Source organism: Haliotis rubra, unplaced genomic scaffold, assembly GCF_003918875.1.
Source record: "Haliotis rubra isolate DU_JTF1 unplaced genomic scaffold, ASM391887v1 Scf329, whole genome shotgun sequence".
Taxonomy (NCBI): domain Eukaryota; kingdom Metazoa; phylum Mollusca; class Gastropoda; order Lepetellida; family Haliotidae; genus Haliotis; species Haliotis rubra.
In genome coordinates this window covers 717000-734671 of record NW_025767001.1, presented here as the reverse complement: position 1 = coordinate 734671, position 17672 = coordinate 717000, and the positions used below count along the sequence as shown (strand labels likewise).

At 36.9% G+C, this 17672-nt stretch overlaps 1 protein-coding gene across 4 annotated transcripts in view; it reads left to right on the top strand.

Moving 5' to 3' along the window:
• The window catches only part of LOC124284091 (leucine zipper putative tumor suppressor 2 homolog), a 118983-nt gene that overhangs the window by 85347 nt on the left and 15964 nt on the right, over window positions 1–17672 (top strand). The window lies entirely within an intron of this gene.

Here is a 17672-nt window from a genome sequence, read left to right as displayed (position 1 = left end):
AACAGTAATAACCACATGACACTGACAGGTGGATTAATTGATAACAGCTTGAATCTTTTTCATACAGCATTATAAATTCACTTCTAAAAATCACTCGGAATGCTAACAGACTGATAACATCAAGTTATCTTTGCGAACTTTAGTGAACTTTTGTGACACTATCCTTTTCATAAAAGATCCTCATAAAAATTCAATCTCCTCAGGCATAAGATAAGGATTTATGGAACGATACATCAATTCTTTTTTGTCTATTTCTGGGTTAAATAATGTTGTGTTGAAAGAAAGCTTGTATCAGAACATGAATGTTATTCAAACACTGATAATAGGCTTAGAAAGGAATCACAGGTGGCCTATTGGTGCAGGAACTGGCTGTCTATGCTCGACACACATGGCTTCTTGTATACAGAATCGTTTATTTGCTTGACTTGTCGCCATCTCTTTGTAAATTGGCATTTATATCTGCGAGCCGGCTCCATTAGTGCCAGGATTAAGTGTTTGTTGTTGAGGTAGTGCTAGGGCTGGGTGTGATTTGTCCATGAGACCCTTTATTGACTCCATATTTGTATAGAAGGATATACCTGTGTTATATTGTGGAAGTTTTCTTGTTTAATGTAGGTGTTAGATGTTTGAAATATTTTGTGCGATGGAATTCTTTTGATAGGGTATTAGTTTAATGTGGATAGTGGATCTTTCATATTGGAATTATCTTGATTGATGTTTGTTGTAAGATAGGTAAGATGTTAGGGTTGGAATTTGATAACAATTTGGGATGATTAAGAGAATCTTTGATCTATGTGTAAATGTACATGGTTGACATGGCTACAAGATTTAACAAGATCGGTCTATTTTTTAATCAAAGGGACTCTAATAAATTTTATGGGACCAATGTAGAGGGATAATGTAATATTACAACCGGTTAGTTCTCCGATATGATTACTGATTCTGACACTTTTATTTCAGAAGTTCATGATTATCCCTTTCTGCAGTTAGGATTCTGACACTTTTTTTTTCATCAATATCACTTGTAATGTATTCAGGTACAGGAGTTATAAATTGAAATATTGTATCGTAAGCCTTGTATCACTGGGGTCATCATGTTTCATATCATTGAAGTACTCTGTAGCAGTAAGCCAAATGTTGGGAATTACAATGCAAGATTGGGGAAAATTAGTCTGTCATACAGACCCTGAAGCAAATATATTCAAGAAAGCCCACACAAGTCTAGAAGATGTGGCAAGTCTAGATTTCCACAGCTTCAGGAAGAAAGTCTCAGGGTTCCTTTCAGAGACTATTTGTTAGTCAAGGGGAAAATCAACTATTTATGTCTTAAAGTGTGTATTTCTCACTAGAAGTATTGTGTTTAATATTTTTTAGGAGTTTTTTGTTTTTTTAAGATAAGTATGAATATGTTTTTATATTTCACAGCCTGTGACTTATTCCACAAGTCTGGATAATTGTGTTTGGTCTAGTAAGTTCAGGTAACAATAATCGCCTTGATAAAAGTAAATCTGTTTAAAATAGTGCTGATAGTTATATCTTGGCTGGAACACTAAAATATATTTGGCACATACTTACGATGGATTTCTCTCTTCAGCTTGAGAGTGTGTGAATGTTTAAGATTGAGGTTTGCAATACTCAGCTGTGCAATGTTGGCTTTAGAAATGTAAGTTGCTGGCCAGACAAACCATTGGATGCCTACTAGACAAACAAAGCATGACTTGGACATGCAAAATTGACAAAATCAACCAGTGCTATGACAATTGAAAGTCAATGCTAAGGTATGGGGATCACCATAACAATAAACTCTGTTTGTTGAGAGGGACCATGATCAGACGTTATTGTCTGCACAGAAGCTGAATCATACTGCAGGCTTGGGTTCCACAGACCTGGCCTAGCTCCATATTCCTGTCAGTTAGCTGTGATCTGAAAACAAATGGAGTTGTTGATGTTAAAAAGCTTAAGGAACATTCTGTCATTTCCATATGATGTCTTTAGTGCAGTGTTGTATGTATTACTGGAGTTTTTGTGTTGTGAGAATGAGTCACAGTACAGGAAATGGGATGTCACATGTACTAGTCAATGGAGAGTTGTCTCCCTTCAACTATTTCTTCACATGGTAAGATTGAGATTATAAGACTGCTTCTTTCATTTCAAACATTTTCTTGTCAGTGTACTGTAATCCTGACTATTTGCTAGAACATTATTGAATTTTATTATTGTTACAAATACATAATACGGAATGTTGCATCACACTTCTTGGGTAATCTTTTAGCATTTGTGCTTGAAATTTAGTTTTTGAATATTTTGATCTAGGTATGCAAGATTATGACGATATATCACAGCAGTCTACACGACTATACATTAATCAGTTTGGTGCCTGACAAAGTGGTTGGCAGGATGACAAACAATATACACTATCAGAGTGCAATAACCCACATTCAGCCTGTCACTCACTGGAACCAACCGATGCCCATTTCAATAGCCTCTTACATCAAGCATGGCTTACCGGGGACCTGTTCTGCTCTGGAATTACCATGGTGATACCTAACAAAGATATTTCAATAAAAATTTAATTGTTTTGTACTGATACCTATCATCCTATGTAAGCACATGTCACCTCAGTGAAATGTATCAATGTCACGAGACACCTGTATCAGATTTATTCACCTTTCAGGTAAACGTTCATTGCACTGGTTCTCTCTGAAATCGATAGCTAATTGATGTCAAAGCTGATGTAACATCATACCTGTGTTCTATTATACTCTTAAACCTGGCCTTCTCATCCCTACCAGAGACTGATGGATGTGTGTAGTGTGTACATTGCAGCAGTAATGCTATTGATTACTCTTGTTAATTTCATGAGGGTCACATGATGCTTCTATGTTATCTTGTGTTTGACATCTCGTTTTGATATTGGTGTTGGCTGCTGGTATCAGTGGGTGCTTGGTACAAGGGCTTGAGGGCATGGGTGGTGAAATCCACATCTTCACTGTCCTTGGATCACAATAAAAACGTTGCTGTTTGATTGGCGGATGTTGATCTCAGTAGGTCACTGTGTCTCATATTAAGCGTCGATGGTATAAGAATCTATACTGAAATATCGCACCATAATAGACTAAAGAAGTCATCATCCATAAAAGTATTTTGCCTTAACGTATTAAATCTGTTGCCCTTCTAACCATAATGGCATTGCACCTCAAATTTAACTTTTATATGATTAAGGATAAATTCATAGAAATTAAAAGATTATGAGCAATGTGGAAGTATGAATTTTTGTGATCAGAGACTTTTTTATGACCAGGTTGATCACTATAACCCTACAAGAGAAGGGGAAAACTTTTATAAATAGACAACTTTTTTATTGCAAGAAGAAGATAAGAAATTCTTGAATCATAAGAAAAGCAATGAAAATATGATTGAATGAAAATTCAAGAGAATTTATTTTGTATCTTTACATCGCCCATATGCGTGATGTAAGTTATGCCACTTGATGTGTAAGTTATTCCTTTGAACTTAAGATAAGAAAAAGACGATCTTTCTCCACTTTCCACAAAACAGGTGCTTTTTCAAGTTGGTGTCAAGACCCCACGGTCGAATTATTTCAGATATGTATCCCTCCTCATTCATGCTGCTCGGTGTTGCTTGTACATATCTCAATCGACTCTGAAATCTATATCGCTGTCGAGGCAATATAAACTAACAGCAGGAAATACCAAGGGGTTATTGAGGGTGGGGTGGAGGGGAAAGCTGCTTGTTTTGTTCACCTATGTCTGGCACTTATAGCACGTCTATGTCAATTTGCAATTTACGACATTTGTGTCTGGCGGACTGAAGGGACGACATAGGGATGGTTTGAAATGTGTACTGGTTAATAGCACAGCCTGAGACCTGGTGTCATCGTAATTGCACATTATGACAGCTCACTAGAGGTATAACAACAGGGTTTGCAAGCGATTCCGCCGCTGATCGTCTCGTATATATCACATTAGACTCGTACATCTCCTGTAGGTTTTGAAATGTGTAATTTTCAGGCTGATAATGCCAGATTTATCGCCGGATGTCAGTAAGTGTGAGAACGCGGACATCTAATATGTGCGCTTGTTGAAATGTGAACTGCATGCTGTTAGATACATTAGTTGCTGAATGAAAAATTAACAAATATGTTTGTTCTTCACTCAATTGAAGATTTCAGATTAAAAATAAAAGTCATTATCAATATTTTGTTTATGCATGCCTTGTGTAAGTGGCCAGGCTGTAAACGAAATATTTATACTTCAGGGGTAACGAATGGCAGTTGGTTATTGATACCAAGCAGCAGCTCTTTATCATGAATGGTTTGGGAGAAACTCAGTCACATAATGATAATTGGTCCACAGATTCTGTTTCACATGCTGGTATATTTCTGTGTTAATACTTCAAGCTGTTACTCTCCTGGGTTTGTCGAGGTAAAAACAGCTGGTTTTGTATTAACACTCAAATTTCAGCCATGAAATTAATGTTTATAGTAGAGCGAGTGAGGTGTTTTATATGAAGCTAAGTCGGCAAAATACAGCCACAGTTGGTGGGAAACTTTTGATGTTTCAACAAACAAGAGTGAGTGAGTTTGGTTTACACTGCTTTTAGCAATATTCCCGCAATACCCTGGCACCGGGACACAGGAAATGGGCTTCACACATTGTACCCATGTGGGGAATCAAACCGGGGTCTTTGGCGAGACAAGCAAACGCTTTAACCACTAGGCTACCCCACCTCCCCCAACTAACAAGAGATTGACAGTGTGAGTACATGTGTAATGCTCTCAATGCAATAAGGAAAAATGAGGTGCATGTTCAGCCTTTAGATTCAAAATTCAAAATTGTATGTTAAAAAAATAATCCCCAAACTATTTAAGAATGCATAACCTGATATTGATGAAAATCGCAGCATTATGAATTCATTGATAGATCAGAAAACTATATTTCGAAAAGTGTTGTAGATTTGCATGAGATTTGACATTTACTTTGGTTGGGTCTGCATGAAAATTTCTTGTTATGGCTGTTTGGAAAGTTTGACAACCCTGTATATCACTGGTTACGTATCATAGTAGTAGTTATTTAGGTTCTTTTTCAAAGTGAATTCTCTTCGGCAAATGTGAAACTCCTGATTTCCATGATTCTTGAAAAACAGATCCAGCTGTTTTATTCAGAAAAATGACTAACACACTCTATTCCCATGAGTAGAGTCTACTGTAGCCATGGCAACAGGGGTCAGTCACATGACCTTCATGGGATCGCATCCAGGTTCTACAACATGCTCAGGATTCTCAATCTGTTTTTGTACCTAGGTCACATGACCTACATCAAAGGCTGCATGTAGACCCGCAACGATCTTTGAAGTGCGCACTCCACCTACAGCCTTGACATGTGCAGTGGTAGTGATTAGGTTTAGTGGGATGTCAGGTACGGTGGCGGAGTAGTGATGTCAGGATCAAGGCTACACGTGTGTATCTGTCCGTCTTGGAGGAAGAAACAGAAGAGATATTTTCCGAAATGAAATTATTTTGAAAAATTTCTTTGAATATTATTGTAAAATATGTTATGGAAAAAGGTAGAATCTCTTCATATTCCTGCAATTAAAGACATCTAGACTTACCAAAATTTTGAAGTCTTGTACAGGGGTTTTCAGTTTTGTATGTTTAACACTGCACTCAGCAGTATTATATTTTGAGTGAAAGAGTAAATGCTTTTCATCTTTCAAAATCCCGAAACATTTAGAGTAAATTTAGGCTTGCCACGTTTTTAATCGTAGAATATGTGTGCTTTTGATTTATTGCTAGATTTCTCTTCTGTCGCCAATGGCTGAAGGGATGGTGTAAATCCAACTAGGGTCCATGCAGGTAGCAAAAGTAATGTAAGTCCCCATGGTCCCTGGTATGGTGATCTACCTTCAGTTATTGGCGATTTATAGCCCATTTTTATACTGTATTGTTTTTCCCCTATAGTTAAAACGTTTTAGATTAAATTACTAGTTTCACATACATATCTGTGATATTCTAGTTGTTTTACTGTCCTTCGTCGGCAGTTTTTTTATGATATACATATATTTCATTTCAATATCAAATGTTCTCGTCACGATATGGCTGAAATATTGCTGATGTGACATTAAATATTAACTCACTCACTCATCTTTCAAAATAGTGGTTGCCGTGATATTGCTAGGATATTACTAAAAGCGTAAAACATACTCTCTCACTCAAAACAGTGAGCATTTACTACAAAGAAGATCCTTTTACTTACAATACTTAAACCTTAACCTTGCGCTAAATTTCTGAAAGCCTAAGGCATATTACCCACTTGAAAATGTAAGCTATTTTAGTAGTTAAATACTACTATGTCATACAAATATATAGCATGCTCTCTTTGTTCTGCATTAAAGCTTGCAGTCATTAATGTTACTGGATAAGATCGTAATTTAAAAATACCACGCTTGTTCTAGTAACAGTATGCATATGTTTCTCCTTATCCCCAGATCCCAAACAAATAAGACAATTCAAGACTGAAATTAATAACAAATATGTGTGAATGTTATCTGACCCAGTATATACATCTACCTAAGAGATATCGCCATCATCATGCCCCTCAGGTATCTAACGTCTCAATCTTCATAGCAGACAATCACAGACCATGACTAAATATGTTTCTTCCAAGTGTCTTTAACACTGATTTTGTGGAAAAGAGAACTTCCTTTATAGTTTGGCCAGTGAGAGGATGAATGTTTGGTTATCTACGCGATGTATGCGTTAGATTCCTCTGATAAATCGACTTGAACAGAGATAATGTATCAGGAACAAAATCCTTTCCATTTATCAAAATTCAGATCTATATCTGAACAGATTAATTTCCATTAAATTCTAATCTCGTTCTTCCTCATTTCATGACTGAGACCTTTTATTGGAAATAAATATCAGTTTTTGCATGGGCGAAGTCAGACAAAATCTCCTTATCGTGCTTTGATGGGGTCATTGTAACTTAGTTCTAGGTGAGTGAGCCCTCAAACAATGACGCAGGCATGTTGATTGCCTGGGGGCATATCTATCAGGACCCATGTCGTATATTGCACCGAAATCTACGACACAATTGCTCAAGCTAATTGCCCTTCAAATGTGCCACTTATTTGTCGTTGTGTGACCTTTAGCAAGTGGTTGCTAGCTTCTGGTTGGCGATGGAGGATTTTATACTCTAAGTGATTGTTACTCAGTTATCAGTGAGTGAGTGAGTGAGTTAATATTTAACGTCACATCGGCAATATCGCAGCCGTATCGTGGCGAGATTTGTCAGTAAATAACAAAGCATATAACTGTATGTATAGGTTGTTAGTATTTGGTTAAGTCTTTGTGTGGGATTATGAAATGTAAATATAATGAAATATGTTCAAGACACACTTGAATATTGTATAAATTAATATAAAAAAAGTGTCTTTAAGACTTGAAATGGTCTGAGATAGTGTTATTAATTTCACCTAATTCTCTGATAATTTATATATTTTCTTAACTTTATTGGATTTGTTTATAAGTAACCTTTATTACATTGAACCCATGTTTAGTTTAGAAAGTGCAATCCCAGCCTGTGGCTCTCACATTCAGTAACTGTAAACATAAGATCCATCTACACACCCAATTGCCTAGGTCGACGCACATACTTTCAAACACTGGATTGCCTTATCAAGTGAGTGAGTGAGTGAGTTTAGTTTTACACCGCACACAGCAATATTCCAGCTATATGGCAGCCTGTAGATAATCAAGTCTGGACCAGACAATCCAGTGGTCAACAGCATGAGCATCAATCTGCGCAATTGGGAACCGATGATATGTGTCAACCAAGTCAGCGAGCCTGACCACCCGATCCGGTTAGTTGCCTCTTACGACAAGCATGGGTTACTGAAGATTCATTCTAACCCAGACCTTCACAGATTGCCTTATCAAGACTTATTTACAGACCACTGCCATATATGTGGAATATTGCTGAGTGCTGCTTTAAACAACACTTAAACAAAACATCTCCACCAGGGTGGCTCAGCAGATGAGGTTGTTACATCAACTCCAGTTCCAGCCTCAATCAATCCATGTATCATGATAAACTGGCAATATGGTAGCCAAATTGATTTATGGAAAACAGTTGGTGTTCATCATTTGTAAGATATTCCAAAGTTTATTTTGGGTGTTGATAAATAAAATATTGGTGCAATATTGATCAAATCTAGGTAAAACCTATTGAAAAACAAAACGACTTTTTACACTCTTTTCAAAAGCATTATGAGGTCATCCAGGAAGATACATGTCATAGACAATGTCTTTACATCTAACAGACAATGTACAACAGGGTATTAATAAAATGTGGAAATAACAACAACAAAGTAAAATATTCCAAGGATTAGTCTGATATATATATTACTAAAAGACAGGTAAAACTTCCTGAAACTCAAAACAGTTTTCACACTCTTTCCAGAAGCAATAAGAGGTCATCCAGGAGATGCATGTCATAGACGACATCTAACAGTAAAACAGTATTAAAATAATATACACATAATAAAAAACAAACTGCGGGATAATATTTTCTTTATTCAACCCTTTTGTTATGTATGAGGTACAGCATACATCTGAATCTCCTTCAGTTCCTTATGCTATAGAAATATAAGTTTACTTTTCACATAACTTGTCTATGTAAACACCTGTATTGAAAATAGTCATCCAGGTCACGATTTATAAAAACATGCTTGTCTCTGGAGCCTGATGGTGATACATACTTGCAGCAGTTGGGTGAAGTATTGTAGCATTCATGTATGCTCTGTGTAAATATTATGAGATTATATTTCTGAATGTATTTGGAGTAGTAGAGTTTGTTTTTGACCCTGTCAATATTTGTTTAACCCATATGGTGTTAGATAATGGTCTGTTTAATTTGCTTAAGGGTTTTATGAAGGAAGGGGGAAATGTTCTTGTGAAATAGGTTAGCATGTGTGAAGTTATTTGCCCTTATAAATTTCTTTTGTCAGTGAGGTATGTAAGTTATAACCTTATGATATGTAATTTTACGATTAAAGTCACGAACATGCATTTTAGATTTGTGTTTTAACACACTCTAAACAGTTCCAGTTATGAATTTTGTGAATTTTAAGTTTAATTTTATCAATGTGTATTTCAAATTTAGATTTTTTTGTGTCAATTTGATTTAATTTCAATCTCTTATCATCTTGTAAATGGTTTAGCTATGTAATCAACATTATTGATTTCCTAATTAGAAATTGATTAATAAGAGCATTATAATTAATTCTATCTCATTAAATGCATGTCATGTATATTTCTGTTGTAGATTTCACTTCTAATCCTTTATTTATATATAACAAGTAAGATATTGATACTCATTGTCAGCAAGCACATGCTGGACTCCCCGGGGGCATGTCACATGTCACCTGTGGGGGGTGGGGCCAGGTGATCATCCCTTATTAAGGGGATCATTGTCTTTGTTAATTGCCAGTTAAAACAGTCTAGCTCATTGAGATCCATCCACTTCAACATGAGGAGTCTTTGTTTCAAGTCAAAGTTGTGGGTAGGTGCAACAGAATACTGAATTTCTTATGGAACCATACAAAAATAACATCAATTTGTAATATTTTTAAAATTTAATTTTTGGAGAAAAGATACTGTTAATGTTTATACAAGTTCTGTGATTATTTTAGGTGTTTTTTCTCCCTTAATAAGTTTTGTTTATAAGTAACTTGGCTAGCTATTCTCGAAACTTCTTAAACCCTACGAACTTCTTAAGCCCATTCTTAACACATTGGCTACGATCAAAGTTAAGAATTCTTAGGGCTACGAACGTTTCGAGAATAAGGGCCCTGATGAATTATTTCAAACAGCTTTTTTTATGGAAACCCAATTTTATGGATACCAACTTTATTACTTTTCAGTGTAGTTCCTGTGTAGGTCAAATCTTGAATGTGATGGTATAAGGATCTACTACATGAAACATGTAGGAAGAAGATAGCGCCCAACGTCCGAGACGGGTGAATTTTGTGGAGGACGGGTTAAAAATATATCTAGATCAATTTTAGCAAACCAATGACATATATATAATGAAACTGTTATCCATAATATTTGTGTCTAGATTTTGGCACTGGTAAAATTTGACCTGCCAGTCCTGTGGACAGGCTAGATTTTCTACATCCATCAACGATGATGGTGTAATATTGAAACTAGTAAAATGTCGATCAAACATGTTTTATCTGCACAATACTAATCTTGGAACACAGATAATGCAACGAGTTGGCTGAAAATATTTTCAAGCATACAGTAGAAACAGTGATGAATTGACTCAAATGTATTTCATTATTTGAAAAATTTCATTTTGAATTTAATTTCTGAAAATTTGCATGTAAATTTAAATTTATAAAGATCACAAAAGAAATTTAATTAAGTTTTCATTCTGTCAGTAAGAAGTGTTCATTGTTTGTATTTAATAATCAATAAATCAGATCAAGTACTTGGCAGATATTGCAATTGCAAGCGTGCCTTATCAGCGTCAACTGAGACAATGTTAATATGCTCTTTCACACCAAGCATAATGTGATACAAAGGTGTCAATTTTGAGTAAACACTTATCAGCTCGAAATTAATTTTCATTCATTTACGATGATGCTTCGGATTAATATCTCATTTATCAAAACAGCATCTCTCATATTGAAAACTACAGTTGTGTACTGATGAGTTTTTGACATCACCTGGCATGCATAATCTAGCAGCCACGCTTGAGTAAACAAAGGTATCCATTGATTTTTTTCCCATTCGATCAGGTAACAGCAGAGTCCAATTCAGGTAATGACTTTCTGTAGATACAGTCGCACCCACCTGTGATGGACGCAGGTACTCGAGTTACTGTTACATATGCTGGCTATATATTTTGAATTTATTTAATTTGCAAAATATGTTTTGTTTTGATTATGTTTCATGATGTGGTTTGAAATGTATTTGCTTTGTGTTTTTGAATTGGGATAAAATTGTGATAGGGGCTGTTGTAGTTTGGTTGGACTGTAGTGAATCTGGCTGTCATTGTCCTGTGGGAGTTTAACTCGGGTATAGACAAAGTGGAGTTACATTTGGAGCTGGATCTATGTGTTGTTGGTTTGCTATGTACACATGATGGACGCGAGATGTAATGGATGGTATTGGTGATAAGGAGGTCAAGGTGATATTGACGAGGTATTGGAAGCAAGATGAAAGTGTAAAAGCTGACACCTGGCATTGTTCCTGGACTGAAATGTACATGAAGTTGACAGGGTTCGTTGATGATTGGGATCATGTGAAACAATTTCCATTAAGTGGATGTGCTACTGATTTGTTTGAAAAAAATCTACTGATGACCATATATCCAAGAGAATCTGGATTTTAAGGATGAAAAATGGCCTGATCATTTGATGATGTCACTCTAAAGATGTCATAATCCACAGCTGATATACATCAGATTTCGTTCGGGAATCATATTCTATAATAAGTGATGACTCAGACAAATACACAACAGTGAAATTGACGTCCTGTGTATTTGAACGATTGATTGACAGGGTTTGGGATCCCCACCTCCATTGATACAGGTGTCAGGTTGATCAGATACCAGGAATGCAATTGACAACACACCTTCAGGCTTGTTACCTGTCCCAATGCCGACGACTATACCTGTGACAACTCTTGGACATACCTGTAATTAAAAGGTGTATTTCCTGAAATGGTTTATGACGACTGAATATTCTGTCCTGGATATTTCACATGACATGTAGGCACAAGACTTCGTTGAAAAGATTGATGCAAAGATGGCGCTCAATGTATGTATATCTTTTATATATCCTGTTTCTGTATATCCTCATTCTGTATATCCTTTGCAGGAATATATCCAATTACACTATATCAACAGGCCAAAACCCTGGAATGTTTTAATGTTGCCTGAAAATTTGTCAAATCATGTATTAAAATATACAGGCTATATATCAGAAAATGATATATTTCTTAATCAATTTTCAGGCAGTAACTTTGTCAAAATAATTGTAAATAAATTCAGCAACTTTAGTACATCTTACAAGCTGCAATATTTACCACACCTTGTAAAATTGTTCTTCTTGTAAAGCATTTTTAAGGAAACAAATTATTCATCCGAAACAAGTCATAAAAATTTATCACTATTCCTACTCATAAAAGTACCATTGTTTATTTCAATTCATAAATCACTTGACATATTCCCCTGTTATTTATTGCTTGTCTCTGTCATTGTTTATTTCTCCCCAGTGTGAGGTGATAACAATCAGTGTAGGAGAGGATGACAGTGACTGGCAGGTGTTCATATCAGTTGTATATAACCTGCTGATACTATTGACCATACAACTATTGTAAATCTAATACTGCACTCGCTGAGTTCGACATCACAGTCTGACCTTAGTGTTAAGGGCATTTCAATAAAAAAGTATTTTCACATTTAAGAATAATATCATAATATAAGTGTAATTACAGGTGATATAATGTATATGATATTTGTAAGAAATAACGTTAATCAAAACATATGACCTGATCTTCATGACTTACTGGTTGACATTGTGTCCCAGCGACACTGTTTGTTGCTCATACCTTTGACCACTGGTTTTCATATCCCAAATTTACTTGTTTGACTTTGAATGTCGACTAACCGATGAAAATTTGATAAAATCATAATTGATTATTTTCAGAAAATAATATACTTTCATAAATTGAAATTTTTGTTTCTTTACACCAAAATCTTAAATTCTTTTAATTTTCATCTTTTGTCCTTCTTTTACAAGATGTTGTTAGTATTTATAGTTGCAAGCCATGCTCAAGTCAATTTCAGAAAAGCTGTTAGTGAAATAATTGCTTCAGGGACGTGGCTGTACCTGTAGGAAGTGTTGGTGAGGTGTGATACGTGGCTATTGTCGCTAACAATGTCACACAGTGGGCAAGTCTCATGCAGGAAATTTGCCCTGAATGATATGGGCGTCACAGATGGACAGCTTTGTCTGGAAATAAAGGTGAAATAAACGCTGATTCGCACATACCCCCTGACCCGCCTGTGTGGATGTGTGGCGTTTCATCTTGAAATAAACAACACAAAGCCTGAAATGTGTTAGAAACGTGAATAGCAGGAGCGTGACGCTCAAAGGCCTCGTTCATGATTGGGAATAAATTTACTGCTAGCAGCGTGACACTTTGTCCTGCAGAGATGAGAGGGTTTCAGAGTTTGCCTCAGTTGGAGGATTTTACAGCTGCGTTGGTTTTATTACTGATTTGAAGACAGGTATATTTGTGTGTATTTGGAAATTAGATATCAGTGTGAGAAAAACGTATTGGAAAAATTATCTGATAATTATCAAAAACAGCCATGTTCATATTTACACAACTGATAACAATACACCTCACCTTAAAATATATTTTTTTAATGCATAATGTGCGGTGGCTGAGCGGGTTAGATGGCTGACTTTGTGTGCTGGCGATTAGGTGGCTGACTCTGAGGATGTGGGTTCGAATCCCGAATGGGACTCAACCCCACAACAGTACTAGAATCTGTACTTTACTGAGAAAGTGTAATCCCAAATATAACATGTTACAGTCTTAAAAAGGTATTCCATATGTATTTCATATGTTACATTTGACAACTTTCTAAATGGCATTGTGTATTCATGCATAAAATATACTCATGGAAACAAATAAGGGAACACATGAAAGTACAAGGGTTCGTTTATTCTTTTCCAGAATTTCACCCACAATGCAATACATACCTTGTGAAGAAACCTGGAAAAGAATGAGCATGAAGTAGAACCCTATACTGATAATCAACTGAAAAAATAATTAAGTTACTGTAATCACGTTTGTTGGTCGAGATGCTAATTACGTATTCATAACAAGAGTGTCATACAGAGGTCACGTGCATCTAATCTGAGAGTAAATAGAGTTACATAACCCTATCAGCCAATCAGTCAGCCACTTTGACAGCTCCCGATCATAGGAACAAGTCCCATAGCATGTCTTTGTACTTATCAGCTGGATATAGACGTGTTGGATGTCAATATCACTCAGTGCTTCTATAAGGGCGTCAATTTCACCAGGTGGACTATCTACTATGGATGCTATCCCCGCCCTATTGATAATGTGTTTGAGATTGTTCGTTCCTTTGTCTCAGCAGGGGGTTAATGTGGACAATTATTTTTATTGACTTCTTTGATGGACGATGATTGTTTTTGTTGACCTTTTCGTTGACCTATGTAGGTGTTTCTGGAATTAGTGTGGAGGATGTACATTACGTTGTGAGTGAGAGGAACACCCACTTGTGACAGACTGGTGGGATCTATTTAACTTTGCTTAGTCCCCTGCGTTTCTTTACCCGATTTAGTTAATACATCTACCCACACGGTGGAATTCCTACCCGTCTACTGTGAGGAGTAAGCCATTATTCATGCCTGCCCTGGGTGACCTGTCATTGTCCGTGGTGCTGCCGGCTACACTATTCAACTCAACCTGATGATCCCCCATATGAAATTGAAGCCCTGATCCCTCAGTCATGAACCCCATCACCCTGTCTTAGCATCATCTTTGATTCCCCATGTGGGAACAATGTGTCGAGACCTTTTTGGTTTCCCAACCATGATAGTGCAGGGTGATGGAAAGTGGCATTAACACTCTCACTCACTCACTCACTCACTCACTCACTCACTCACTCACTCACTCACTCACTCACTCACTCACTCACTCACTCACTCACCTCTCTCCATATTCTTCATTGCACCCTTAACCCCTTACTCTTTTAGCTCCTACCCCGCCCTATACAACTATACCACTAGCCTGACCCCCAACCCCAACCTGCATCCTTATGCCACATGACCAGTCTGGCTCTCTCATATAGCTCCTACCCTGCCCTAACCACACTCCTAACCCCACCCCAATCCGCTAACAACACTAACCCCTAATCCCTATGCAACCTCTCTCGTATAGCTCTTATTCCTAACACATCACCGATCTCCCTCACTCATATATCTCAGACCCCACCCAGGTTTTAATAGCATAGCCTCTTCATAAACTCCCTCCCCCTCCCCCAAGACCAGCCCCACAGCCCCCAGGACTATTGTGTGCTACATTCCTCACCACTTGTCAATAAGCATTTCTCAGTCACAGTAAGCCTTTAAGGGGTGACATATCTGGCCTCTCCATGCAAACCTAAGATATTTTCACACGTACATAAACGGTGATTCATTTGTCAAACTCTTCATCAGCAAATATGCCTCATTGAAACTCTTGTAAAAAATCTGTCATTTCTTGATGGTTGCAGTTTCACACAATCTCAGTCCTGATTCACATGGAAAATGTTTGAAAGCAAATACTCTTCCCAACTTCAATTATATGGGCTTGAAATAAATCAGAAAATGAAAAGGGTAACTTCATGATTCATGACAAAAATATATGTACATCCATACATAACAGTACAGAGCCGAAACTACTTTCCCTTCAACTTGTTATGAGGTCTAATTAATGTCTGATGACTTCATATCATCAGAGCACTCAGTAAATGTTCCTATGTATTACCAGACACTTTTACAAACACACAAGTTGCTTAAAGTTAAATTGGAAACTTTGAGTAAGTAACTATTCCCATATATATGACTCTAAAGTCCGACAGCACACAATTTTCATACAACTATAGGTATTTTAAATGGTAAGAATTCTAAATGCTGTTCAAAGACACTATAGTTTACTTGTTATGGCTGATGAGTATTGCAAGTGTCCCAGTTGTGTGTGTCCTTTAATTAGTTTTGAGTGGTATATTTAATTACGGTAATAACGGTTAAAGACGAGAAGACTGGTTCATGCTAAGTTTACAGTAGTCAGACTTCAACCTTTTTGAACTGATAATTAATGTATTTTAGTAACGAGAACCCCAAAAACTGTTATTTGAATATTTTAGTTTTATGATAGTTTTATGACAAAATATTCATGAGTCTTTGAAATCTGATCCCCAGTCAAGTTGGCAACACATTCCATAGTCTGGCAACAGGCCATACTGACCCTCCCTCCTTCATTGCTCATATAGCGGTCATCTAGGGGCTTAGTCCTTGTAGTGGTCATAATGTACTCGTTACCTAACCCACTAAAGGCTGTGGGGGTAATCCATCAGCTGACCAGTACCTAGTTAGCTGTGTCCATGCTCGGACTGGCCGTTACAGGGCGGTTATGCATTACCCAGGGTCAGGGAGTGGTGTTGTACATGCTTGTACCTACATGGCTTGACCAGCGGTGGGGATGGAGGGTGACTGTGTGGTGGGGATAACTGCCTGAGTGACCACCCTCTGGAGTATGGTCTCTGTTATGACTTGGGATAAATTTGACCTCTCATTGCCATGATCAGGACGTCAAGTGAGAAGATTCAGGTGACTCACTGGAATTTGTTTATATCTATTTGTCTATTTCACAGCTGATTGAAATGTACGTTCAATTCATTATGATTCTGTTCAGCACCAAAATAGGGTATGTGTTGATTGTGATATATTCTACTCCAAAAAAAGTTAAGAACATCATTACTTTCATGTCCATGGCGCTGCAGGTGATATTAACTGTATCAGGGTGGGTGTTCTTTAAATCTAAGTAGCATACATATAACCGTCCATTGTAAGTCATTGTATTTCATTAAAACCAAAGTGGTTTGGTTCAAGAGCTTGCATGACCTACATATAGTGCCACACTGGCGTTCTGATTATCGTATTTCAGATTGTTAAAATGTACATTTCATAATTTACATATCAATGTTACCACTGGTCTTTTGCAAAAAAACATGTTACTTGTACACAGCTGAATTAGTTTAAGAACTAAACACTCACTCAGGCTGATGGGAAACACTTCATTGTTCATTTCGCTTGTGACAGGTGATGTGAAATGATGTAGTGTTGTATTTAATATTATTACCCTGATAAAACGATGTGTATTTCACCTCAGCATAATGCAGATGATATCTTCATACCCTTTTTCCTTCACATAGAACCAGTAGTGAAAGTCGTTAGGGAAACATTATGTGTCTCACACATGATATTAAAACCAGATTGTTTATGTATAACTATTTAAATTACAATCCAAATCACCCACCTTGATAGAGAATATGACAAAGGCATGACCATGACATATACAACAACAGCTTTCAGTAGACCCCTGGTAATTGTCCCCACAGCTCCTAAATTCCCCATTACCCCAACCTACATCCCCCACCCCTACAGGATGTACCACAACAGGGTGTAACCATGTAATGTGCACCGTGTACATTAAAGCAACGACTCTCAATTTCACCCACCTCCATCCCCCATGCTGCAGCTATTGTTTTCATCTACCTACATAATAACTTCATTCCCAGACCAACTTGTTTCCTGAGGCAAAAAGAAATAAGACAATGTCAATTTCTTAAATACGCATGCTCATTTCACCACCTGTGTATATGCATGCATGTTTATTTCAAACATTCCATTATTTATAGTCATTTTCCGGCTGCTTTCTTTTGCAATGAACACGGCTTGATCCTGCCATAACCCATGTGTCACGTTGGGGTCACAGTCATAGTATACCTATCTCTTACCTACATACCTGGCTGAATTCTCGTTAGCTCAGGTAG